Source organism: Scleropages formosus, chromosome 6 (genome assembly GCF_900964775.1).
Source record: "Scleropages formosus chromosome 6, fSclFor1.1, whole genome shotgun sequence".
Lineage (NCBI taxonomy): Eukaryota > Metazoa > Chordata > Actinopteri > Osteoglossiformes > Osteoglossidae > Scleropages > Scleropages formosus.
This window is the reverse complement of record NC_041811.1, coordinates 36,583,717-36,595,872: the sequence shown is the minus strand read 5'-3', so window position 1 is coordinate 36,595,872 and position 12,156 is coordinate 36,583,717.

The following is a 12,156-nucleotide window of genomic DNA, read 5'->3' as shown; positions in this document are numbered from 1 at the left end:
TACACTTACCATGATCTAACAGGCTTGTGGACCAAGTGGGGCAGCAGTGGAGACCCTGAAACCTACTCGTTTATTGCAGCTAACAACAATCAATAAGAATGTTGGAAAATGACTCGATTTGGCAATTTTTAGAAAAACTGGAAAATATACTGATCACATAACTGCAAGTACCGTAGTACTTTACTGGACTCTAAGGTCGAGCTCATCACTGCGTGGCTCACAGTGTGTGTTACATGTATTTGCATAGAGAAGCGCTTTGCATGGGCAGCACATGCTTCAGTGCTCTGGGACTGTTTATAGTCCTCAGAGTTGGACACTTCATGACTGACAGCTGTCCTTCATGGGAGTAAAACTCAAAACAACAATGATGAGTTCTATCAGTGTCTTCATCTCTGCACTTACGCTTCTACTCAGCATCCAAGGTAAGTTTTAAAACAAAATTATTATCCCCTTGCGTGTAAATATGTGTGCATTTAAAAATCCTTCTTATTAAAAGATATTTTTGAAAATTATGCAGTCTAAGATTCATTATTAAACTTTGTTTTTTCTTTCAGAATCCAAAGGACAAATAACTGTGACTCAGAGTCCTGCAGTGAAAGCTGTTCTACCAGGACAGACAGTCAGTATGAGCTGTAAAACCAGTACTGCTGTGTATAACAACAACATTTTACACTGGTACCTACAGAAACCTGGAGAAGCTCCTAAACGCCTCATCTATGAGGCTACTAACCGTCAGTCTGGGATTCCAGATCGATTCAGTGGCAGTGGATCTGGGTCTGACTTCACTCTGACCATCAGTGGAGTCCAGGCTGAAGATGCAGGAGATTATTACTGTCAGAGTTACCATAGTGGCTATGTGTTCACACAGTGTTAAAGAGCCGTACAAAAACCTCCTCAGTCACACTGTACAGTTACTGCACTGCTGCACCTGGGACCCCCTGCAGCTGCTGAGAAGGAAGGTGGTTTAAGCTTTTCTTGACATTTATACATTTTATGCTAAATATAACTATATAGGGGGTGCGGTGGCGCAGTGGGTTGGACCGGTCTGGGGTTCGAGTTCCGCTTGGGGTGCCTTGCGACGGACTGGCGTCCCGTCCTGGGTGTGTCCCCTCCCCCTTCGGCCTTGCGTCCTGTGTTACCGGGTAGGCTCCGGTTCCCCGTAACCCCGTATGGGACAAGCGGTTCTGAAAATGTGTGTGTGTGTGTGTATAACTATGTATTAAACTTTTTTTTCCAAAAACTCAAAACTGTACTTTTGTAGTCTCCCTCCATTCTTTCTACTCTGTATTCAGCTATTTGTCTGTGTGCCTTACAATTGCCACATGACAGTGTGTGTATAAAAATTTACATTGACTGTGTTCATATTGACAGAACACATTATGTGAGGAACAGGCAAAAGTCAACTTGAGAGCCTCCTCAATGCCCTACTTTCCCCCCGAGAGCTAAAAATAGTACAAAACCCTGAAAATGTCACCTATAATAAAACACACTAATAGAATTTGAACAGAAATGTCTTTCAAGCCCTCAGTCTAGACATTGATTATAAATCTCTCATTGTTTGTAAATCTCTCTGATCGTTCAGTTTCATCAACTTAGTGAAATTTGATCATATTTTTGAAAGAACAAGAAAAATAATAGCTAAGAATTAAACTTATTGTGTACAGAGTCAAGCACTCATTTTACTGGACATTTAAGGATCTGTGTAGAGCGATGCCCAATCCATGATACTGTCCATTTCTCTCATCTGATCTACTTCACAAGCCCGTGACAGCAGGTAAATATAAGAATGTGGTACATTTTTCATTTAGTTCTTTTTTTTTACGCTAACGTGATGTATAGTGTTGAGATACTTACAGTAATTTATCAACTTATACCGCTGGATAAATAGAATTGCATCAAGCGGAAAGTGGGATTCGAACCTGCATCCTTAGGTTATCGTCAGAGTTCAATGTCAACTGTACCTGGTGTCCCAAAGTCAGATGTTACCCATTACAGTACTTTCCCAAAAATCACAGTCTGTTTTCTAAAGCCATTGTGCGGAGAGTGTTTGGAGTGTAAAGTTTGTGCACATTTCCTAGACAGTCACTGCCTTTTATGAGCCACTGCAAGTGTGACTGCTGAGCACAGACTCACATCAGGACTCTTGATGTTTTCCAATACCTTACAATGTGTTGGGTATTGAATATTGCGAAAACTCAGGGATAAGTGTTAATAGACCACTCTTAATAGTACCATGAGTTACAGTTTGGTTGGCCAGGTAATATGTACAGAAGGTGTAGAAGAGTTGTGGCTGCACGTGGTTCAGTAAAGAAAGAGAAAACATAGTCCATCGTGTCTCTTCTTTATTCATGTTCGAGTGTAATTAATACACCAGTAAAACACGACACAATGTCCTTCCACAGTGGAGGGAAAGCAGAAGACTGAAGTTCAAAGGGCTCTTAAGATCATTTTTACATGAGAACAGTTGAGAACAATATGTTGGTAACGAATGTCAGATTGAAGACAGGAATCAGAACTGTACTGGAGTCAGATGTCTTTCCAGGCACAACGAACCCTTGACCCTCCTGAAGTCCACCATCATCTCCTTGGTCTGTCCAGTGTTGAGTTGCAGCTGGTTCAGTTTGCACCACTGACAAAAGTCCGTCACCACGTTCCTGTCCCTGTCGTCCTGCTCATCCCTGATGCACCCAGCAATCTGTGTGCCGTCTGAGAATTTCTGGTAGTAAGCTCTGTTCAGCAGGTAGATGATGGTGTTCTCCACTCCAGTGTGGTCAGGCTATGCATACCAGGCAGGTTCTCCTCATCTTTGGGACCCTTACCAGGCTCAGACCACATGATGGAGCCAGAGGACAACTAACTAGTTCTCGAAGAAGAGAGAAGTAGGGGTTCGAAAGCACTCTGCTACATGCTGCTTGGATGGTTTTCTTCTTTCCCCTTCGATGGTACAAGTGGTCACTGAAGAAGACGACTTGGGAGGTCGACTCATTCGCTCATTCAGCAAATATCCAGACCATATGGACACGTAGAGACAAGATCTCCTCACCTGAGAGCTAAACACAGATAGTGCAACTCTGCAAAAGCGTAGAAAACACTGATAGACTAAAGAATTTTAAGACTCGGAGTACAGACTGTCTGACCTTTTGGTGAAATGGTTGTATGACTGGCTTTGGGTCAGAAGGTTGTGTGTTCAAATCACGTCAGGACCTTGAAAAAGGAAGAATTAAAAGTACTCTCACAGCTTTTTGCAGAAATCATTACTGTTAAGATCCAAAGAGAAAAAGAGGCCGTCGCATTATTTCTATTGCTCAATATTGTAATTTCAGGTGTATGGAATGTGACCTTAGATAGTATTTCCTGTAGACATTCTCGAAACACATATTTTATCATTGTAATTTTCTTGTGCTTTTACAGAGAAACACATCATTTAAATTCCAACTCTGTTTTGGTTCAGTGACAGTCCTGTCCCTCTCCTATGCTCTTGTCCAAAATTTTGGAAAATGACTTGATTTGACAACATTTAGAAAAACTGGAAAATACACTGATCACATAACTGCAAGTACCGTGGTACTTTACTGGACTCTAATGTAGTGTTCCTCACTGCGTGGCTCACAATGTGTGTCACATGTATTTGCATAGAGAAGCACTTTGCATGGGCAGCACATGCTTCAGTGCTCTGGGACTGTTTATAGTCCTCAGAGTTGGACACTTCATGACTGACAGCTGTCCTTCATGGGAGTAAAACTCAAAACAATGATGATGAGTTCTATCAGTGTCTTCATTTCTGCTCTTACGCTTCTGCTCTTCATCCAAGGTGAGTTTTAAAATAAGATTATTCCCATATGTGTGCAATTATGTATGCATGAAAAATTATAAGGTCTTACATTCATTATTAAACTTTTTTCTTTCTTTCAGAATCCAAAGGACAAATAACTGTGACTCAGAGTCCGGCAGTGAAAGCTGTTCTACCAGGACAGACAGTCAGTATGAGCTGTAAAACCAGTACTGCTGTGTACAGCAACAATGCATTATACTGGTACCTACAGAAACCTGGAGAAGCTCCTAAACTCCTCATCTATGATGCTACTAACCGTTGGTCTGGGACTCCAGATCGATTCAGTGGCAGTGGATCTGGGTCTGACTTCACTCTGACCATCAGTGGAGTCCAGGCTGAAGATGCAGGACATTATTACTGTCAGAGTTACCATGAAATCAGTAGTAGCTATGTGTTCACACAGTGTTATAGAGCCGTACAAAAACCTCCTCAGTCACACTGTACAGTTACTGCCCTGCTGGGCTTGAAGAGGAAGGAAATAATGTCACACAGTCCACAGGCACTGATACAACAGAAGTGCTTTATCTGACTGTTTCTAACAAAACTGATGACATGAAAAATTCATAATTTTCCAGCCATATTTCTTAAGAATATCATTTTACTCCCTTCTAATATGCTTAATCATTGTATAAATACAGAACCCCAAATATACAAGTTCAGTCCAAAGTGACGATTCTCTGAGCCTTTCGTGCTCATTTTATACCCAATATTAATAGTGTCACATTCTGCCACAACTTGAAATCCCCCCTGCTCTCTTCCCTCTCCTCTGCTCTTCTAACCTCCTTCCCATCCACTGCACAATTCTCAAGTTCATCTACACATGATGCACCAAACTCTTCCTTTTAACTCTCCTCTATCACCACATAATGAAATTTATTACATTTAAACATCACCTTCCATGACTATTAGGAATTATATCGACAGTCCTTTAGATTAATTTGACATTTATTGAGATGCTGCTTTTCTCCAGAGCAGCTAATAAGTGTATTTCCTCCTTTTTACCCACACACTCTCTGAAACCACTTGTTCCAAGCAAGGTTGCAGCGACCAGGAGCCAAACCTGGCAACACAGGGTGCAGAGAACACACACAGGACGGGACGCCAGTCCGTCACAAGGCACCCCAAGCGGGACTTGAACCCGCGACCTACCTGACTGCAGCACCCAGTCAAACCTGCTGAGCCCCCCTCTCATTCTTACACCACAACAATTTTCACTTGAACAATTTAGAGTAAGTATTTTGTTCTGAAAGTACTAAAACCATGAGCAGGATTAAAACCTGCATCCTTTGGATCCAAAACCAGTTCTTCTATTCACTTAGCTGGAAGGATCCAGAGCAGTTTTCTGGTAATAAATGTCATGGTTGATGTACCCATGAACTCCAAGTGATCACCTGAGGTCCTGCTCTAGTTCAGATGATAAAATACAACACACCTGTGTTACATCATTGGTCTTTATAGGAGTGAAACAAACACACAAAGGCTGCAGAATCTCACCAAGTTCACAGCTTCTTAGGATGTAAACCAGAACCCAGCTCTTACCACACCCACCGCAACGACCCTGTCCTTGTCTGTGTCCCTATTTGTGTCTTATTCTCCAAAAATCCATCCTGTCTCTTCCCTTTCCTGGTTGTTCAGTAAACGTGACTGCAGTCCAGTGTGCCTTTGCTCCATCTTACATTTCCAATTCTACTCTTTTGTTTCCAAAACAATCCATGAAAATTCATGACTGTAAGTTTTGTTATTATTCATTTTAATTATTGGAAGGAAATGAAAGAACATATGTAAAATAGATGTATAAAGGAATTAATAAACTAATAAACTTATCATCATTACACTTCATTTCACTAGATTTTTTTGTCCAAGGACATTTGTCCATTTGGATAAGAGACTTTACAATGAGCTGAATATTAAAATTGCTCCTCACCCTAAGACTTATCTAGTATTTATTTGTTCATCTGACACTTTTCTCCAAATAAACTTACAATCATTCACCCATTTATACAGTTAGGTTGTATTACTAGAGCAATTTAGAGTTAGTTTTTTAAGGGTATAAAAGCTGAAAGGGAGATTCAAACCTGCAAGTCCAAACGCAACACATCTTACCACTACACTAACAGCCACATAGAGATTGCTGTTTTTTTCACCTGAAGGAACAGAAACAATGGCCTTGAAGTGTAATTCTCTCATTTTTATAACCGTAAATGTGTGTTTTCATGTTTAATTTCCTCTCTCATATATTACCAATATATTACCGGTACAGTTGTAAAATAATAAAAGAAATTAGAAAATAAATCTGTTGGATATACATATATATTTTTTATTTTTCCCCACTCGCCCCCCTTTTTTGCGGGCTGTCTTTACTCCTTCAAGCTCGGGTCCTCTACCAGAGGCCTGGGAGCTTGAGGGTTCTGCGCAGTATCTTAGCTGTTCCTAGGACCGCGCTCTTCTGGACAGAGATCTCGGATGTTGTTCCCGGGATCTGCTGGAGCCACTCTCCCAGCTTAGGGGTCACGGCCCCAGGTGTTCCGATTACCACGGGGACCACTGTCGCCTTCACCTTCCACATCTTTTCTAGCTCCTCTCTCAGTCCTTGGTATTTCTCAAGCTTCTCATGTTCTTTCTTTCTGATGTTGCCATCGCTTGGTAATACAGTAGCTGTCCTCCTCAACATCTGCTATGTTGCCTTCTGGTAGTACAATCCCCTCAGTTCTGACTACCTTCCCTCTCTTTGTTACCATCCGGCTACACTTATCCAGTCCGAATGACATTCCGATGTCATTGCTGTAGATCCTGGTGCTGTGGATCAGGGAATCGATGTCTCGTTCACTCTTGGCATACAGCTTGATGTCATCCATGTAGAGGAGCTGACTGATGTTTACTCCATTCCGTAGTCGGTATCCGTAGCCAGTCTTGGTGATGATCTGGCTGAGGGGGTTCAGGCCTATGGAGAACAGCAGTGGGGACAATGCATCTCCTTGGTAGATGCCGCACTTGATGGTGACTTGCGCAATTTGCTTGGAGTTGGCCTCTGGGGTTGTTTTCCACTGCCCCATTGAGTTCCTGATGAAGGCTCTTAGTGTCCTGTTGATCTTGTATAGTTCTAAGCATTCCAGGATCCATGAGTGAGGCATCGAGTCATAGGCTTTCTTGTAGTCAATCCAGGCGGTGCACAGGTTGGTCTGTCTGGTCTTGCAGTCTCGAGTGACTGTTCTGTCTACCAGTAGCTGGTGTTTTGCTCCTCTCGTGTTTCTACCAATTCCTTTCTGGGCCCCGCTCATGTATTGAGCCATATGCCTGTTCATCTTAGCTGCTATGATACCTGAGAGCAGCTTCCATGTTGTGCAGAGACAGGTTATCGGGCGATAGTTGGATGGGACTGCTCCTTTCTGGGGGTCCTTCAGGATCAGGACTGTCCGGCCTTCTGTTAACCATTCAGGGTGGGTCCCATCCATTAGCAGCTGGTTCATTTGTGTTGCCAGGCGCTCATGGAGTGCAGTTAGCTTCTTTAGACAGAAGGTGTGGATCATGTCAGGGCCTGGTGCTGTCCAGTTCTTCATACTTGAGACTCTTTCTTGGATGTCTGCCACTGTGATGGTTACTGGATCCTGTTCAGGGAGGTTGCTGTGGTCTGCTCTTAGATCCACTAGCCACTGGGCTTTGTTGTTATGTGATGCCTCCTTCTCCCATATGTTTTTCCAGTTTTGCTCAGTCTCCAACCTTGGTGGGTCTGCTCTCATGTTATTACCCTGCCACTCAGAGTACACTTTGGATGGTTCTGTGGAGAACATCTGGTTTATTCTTCTGCCCTCTATCTCTCTTGTGTACCTCTTCAGGCAGTTAGCCAAGGCTGTGAGTCTTTGCTTGGCAGTTTCTAAGGCCTCAGGTATAGACAGCTTGCTGTACTTCTTAGGCATGGTCTTCACCACGCCTTTCTGCAGTTCCAATAGCTGGCTAACTTCCCTTTGTGCTGCCTTGATCTTTGCCTCTAGCCTTCTTTTCCATGGCGGATACAGCTTCTTATACTTGGTATTCATCTTGTATCCAAGCATCTCAAGGATTACTGTTGCTGTGTTGTACATCAGCTGGTTGGTCTCAGTAGGGATTGTTCGTAGTGCTGCATTCACATCTTCTAGTAGACTTTCAGTAGGTTCTTCCATCGGTCTTGGTAATCGGCCACAGGGGCTCCAGGTGTCCTTCTTAGCCATGATCTTATCTCTTAGGTCAGCTGCTCTTGCATTCAGCTTACAAGGGCTCATTGTTCTTGGTGCTTGGTACCCAATCTCGGAGTGTGGGAATGATGATATCTCCCCCCTGACCTGTTGCCCTGGCTCCCCCTTGCTGTAACATTTGTGCTGTACCTCATCAATCTCTAGTTGTGATAGCAGTTGTTTCTTGCAGATGTTGTAACACTGAGCTACTAGTTGTTTAGGCGTTAGTCTTGATGTTGGGTTTCAAAGTATCCATAGGTCCCACGTCCTCTTCATGTAACCCCTGTCACTAGGGTAACTTGTGTAGTAGCATTCCAACAGTTCCCTATTGTCCTCTCTTGTCCATGCATGCCTTGTTCTAGTTCCAGTAGCCCACTATATATATATAACTGTCACGTCCACACCCGCACCGCGATCAACAGCACTGGATGCCAATGAAGCACCTGATGACAATCAGAGCACTTGACTTTGAAAGACCCTCCTCAGGCCCTTTGCACTCGCGGAATCACATTGAGACAACTGTCCCCCTTTGTGCCGATGGCGCAGCCTCCTTTGTCCCTGGTCTCTGTTCTTCATTCCCTGCCTTTTGGGCTTCGCCTTGCCCCCTGACTTCATCTACGGATCATTGCTCCCACTCTGACCGCCGGTTGACTGACTCCTCGCCCAACCCCAACAATGAGAACTTGCCTGACTCCTCGGTTCCTGACAAACGATCCTGTGCTTGGGTCCAACCTTCCCTGCGGCCTCGGTTCCGCGTAACAATAACAAATGTGTCCATTTTGATTTCTGTATGATGTCTGTTATTGTGATGGTCAGTGTCACAATTTAATGGTGACTCTACAAAAACAGATAAAACAATAAACTCACTACCAGTTTCACTGGAGTGTAACATATATTTAGTTGTTTTTAATTCATTAATTCTTCAATAAATTGAAATTATGTTTTCATTTGTACTCTACATTGAGTACAGTACATTCATCAAGGAGCTGTATTTCACGGACGGGAGTCCGACACGGACGCGCGTTGCTATTACGTCCAAACACAGACGAAATATAAAATGACTTCACGTGCAGTGTGATGTTAAAAGTGTACTGTGCGTATTGTAAGACACTCGGTGGAAGTGAAACAGGAAACACGAGACCAGGAAACACACACGGTGTTTGAACTACGGTGAACAGTGAAACGCTAATCCGTGAGTATGACCGCAACCCCGAGACGTGACGAAATACCGGACAGGAACGATGGACCAGGACTGAAGAACAAGAGGCAGGAACTGATGGGACGGGCACTCGGGACTGGAACATGCACACCTAGGAAACAGATTGTGGGAACAAGAGACTACGAATCGCCAAGAGAGCACAATAGAACCGCTGATTAAGAATCTGCAAGTAGTTCTGCTCCGCTGGCTCCTTTTATACCTCCATGTCCTACGAGACTGTGAGGTGATAGGTAAGCGTTAACTAGCGGCACTGAGTGGCGCCGCCTCTGACCAGGAGGGGCAGTGACCCCGTGGGACGTGACAACTACAGTGTGAGAGTTACATTTTGTTGACAAATGGACACAGCAGTGACAAATGCACATTATTATAAATATACACACACACACACACACACACACACACACACACACATTTTCAGAACCGCTTGTCCCATACGGGGTCACGGGGAACCGGAGCCTACCCGGTAACACAGGGCGTAAGGCCGGAGGGGGAGGGGACACACCCAGGACGGGACGCCAGTCCGTCGCAAGGCACCCCAAGCGGGACTCGAACCCCAGACCCACCAAAGAGGAGGACTGCGGTCCAACCCACTGCGCCACCGCACCCATATAATATAATATAATATAATATAATATAATATAATATAAAGTAATGCTAAAAATACACAAAGTGTAGAATCCAAAGTCTAAAATATGTATTTTATGCTGAACTAAAAACTGTCTCTAATTCAGGGCCGTTTCCTGCTATAAGCAGAACAAACGGTTCCTTTGGGGTCTGAAGGCACTGGGGGAACCAGTGACTTTATATTTACATTGTGTAATGATGACGTATCATGGTGGAGACTAAGGGGTTGCTCCGCCCCCTCGTTGCTGGCTCCCGAGCGCGCAAGCTGATATACGTGGCCGTGTACACCCTTTTGTGCCTCGCACGTTTTGGAGATTGCTTTAATGTTGGTTATTTTATTGTAAGGACAGCTGTGTGAAATATGTTATCCATAGTTTCCCACAAGATATTAAAAAGAAGAGCGTCCTTTTGTCCGTGTCCATCTGGATTTATATACTTTTACGCCTTTCTGGAATCCACGTGAGGATCTGGGCTAACTCATTAGCTTAGCCGGATCGTTACAAATGGCGCCCGAACTGTGAATGAATACCCTTAGAAGGAAAGGTTTGGACACTGGACAGTGAGTATATTTGGAGTATCTCTTTGGTGGATAACGAAGGAAGCAGGCGAACTATTTTTGGAATTCGACTTTTTATTTCCTTGCCTCGCGCACGTTGGCTAGCGGATTTACGATATTTCATTCACTCGTGCACGGTGTGGCAACCTAAAACTCCATTTGGGCAGACCGTGGGACATTTTTCCTCGTCTTTTTCCCATTTCCTGCGGAGTTCTACGCGCCGTGAAAGAGAGGAGAGGGAAATTTAAAAGGAAAAAAAAAAAGGGGGTTAAAGGTTAATTGTATGTGAGTGTGTAATATATGTTAATAGTTAATAGCTAAATAATGAAAACTGACCAGTGCTGAGTTTAAGAGTAATTTATCATGTAAGGTTATTTGATGATATTATTTTCTTATGTATTGTAATACACTGAGTGTCTTCCTATTGCACATGCTGTTTTAACCTGCTTTAGGATAATTTTTTTTTCCAGTTATTCATGGTCACGTTTCTGTTTTGATTCTCTCAGTACATTTGCAATGGCTAGACGTATTGTTGCATTTGTGGATGACGATGGTGAAGGTGATGGTGTTCCACTTGGGCTGTTGGGTGATGATTCGGTCACAATTCAGCATCTTGCTGCTCAGGTAAAAAAGTTACAGCAACAAGTAGATATGCTGACATCTGCATTTAGTATGTCTGTTGACTTGCAACACAGCTTGCTACAGCAGTTGGAGATCCAGACCTCTTCACACTCACAGGGACCAGACACACATGCCCATCCTATGTTTACCTCCACCCCTGCTACACGCACACTCACAAAGCGCAATAGTCGAGATGCCGAGGATTCTCAACATTCGCATGGACAGGATGCTGGTGCCCATCCTGGGCACACTTCTCTCACTGCGGCACACACTCTCTCTGAATGCACAGCCTGGTCATGTCCACACCCCCCGCTGGTTAGTTCTGCTCACCTTTCTGGCCTTGTGCCACCCAAGTTTGATGGGGGTGATTCTATTGACCCAGAGGATTGGCTTCAGTCTGTTTCGTTGTACAAAACAGCGGTTGGCTTACCTGATACTCGGTTTTTTCTAGAGTTGACGAGGCTGTTTGAGAGGGAGCCTCGGAAGTGGTACTCTGCCATGCAGCCCCACCTACTGTCGTGGGAACATTTCTCAGATCTCTTTCGTCAAGCATTCTTACCAACAGACAATGAAGAGAAGATCTGGAGAGGGATTTTAGACAGTGTTCAGGCTTCTGATGAATCACTTCCCACCTTTGTCGCTCACCTGGTGACTGAGTTCAAACGACTGAGGCAACCACCATCTGAGCAAGAACAGATCGAGGTGATTTGCCGGCATGTCTCAGACCAGTATAGACTGGCCCTCCATGCGGCCGCACCCACAACTTTAACTGAGCTGCTCCTGACTGCCCATGAGCTACACGCTGCCTTGGGGCCTATCTCCCCTAACAGGACTGCCACTTCTGCTCAGCTGGCCCAGCGACCAAACTTGCACTGCTACAAATGTTTTACCCCCGGGGTCACCACGCGTAACTGTGGGACCTGTAGGAAAACTAGGCAGAGTGGAAACACAGAACCTGGTGGGGGGGCAGCTGCGAGTCCTCAGGCAGATCAAGAGAACCCAAACGCTCCACAAGACACTAGGGGTGACCCGGGTGCTCGACCGCGTAGGTTTCAGCGGCCCCGGGGTGGAAACCAGAACCTGGAACCGGGGCCCA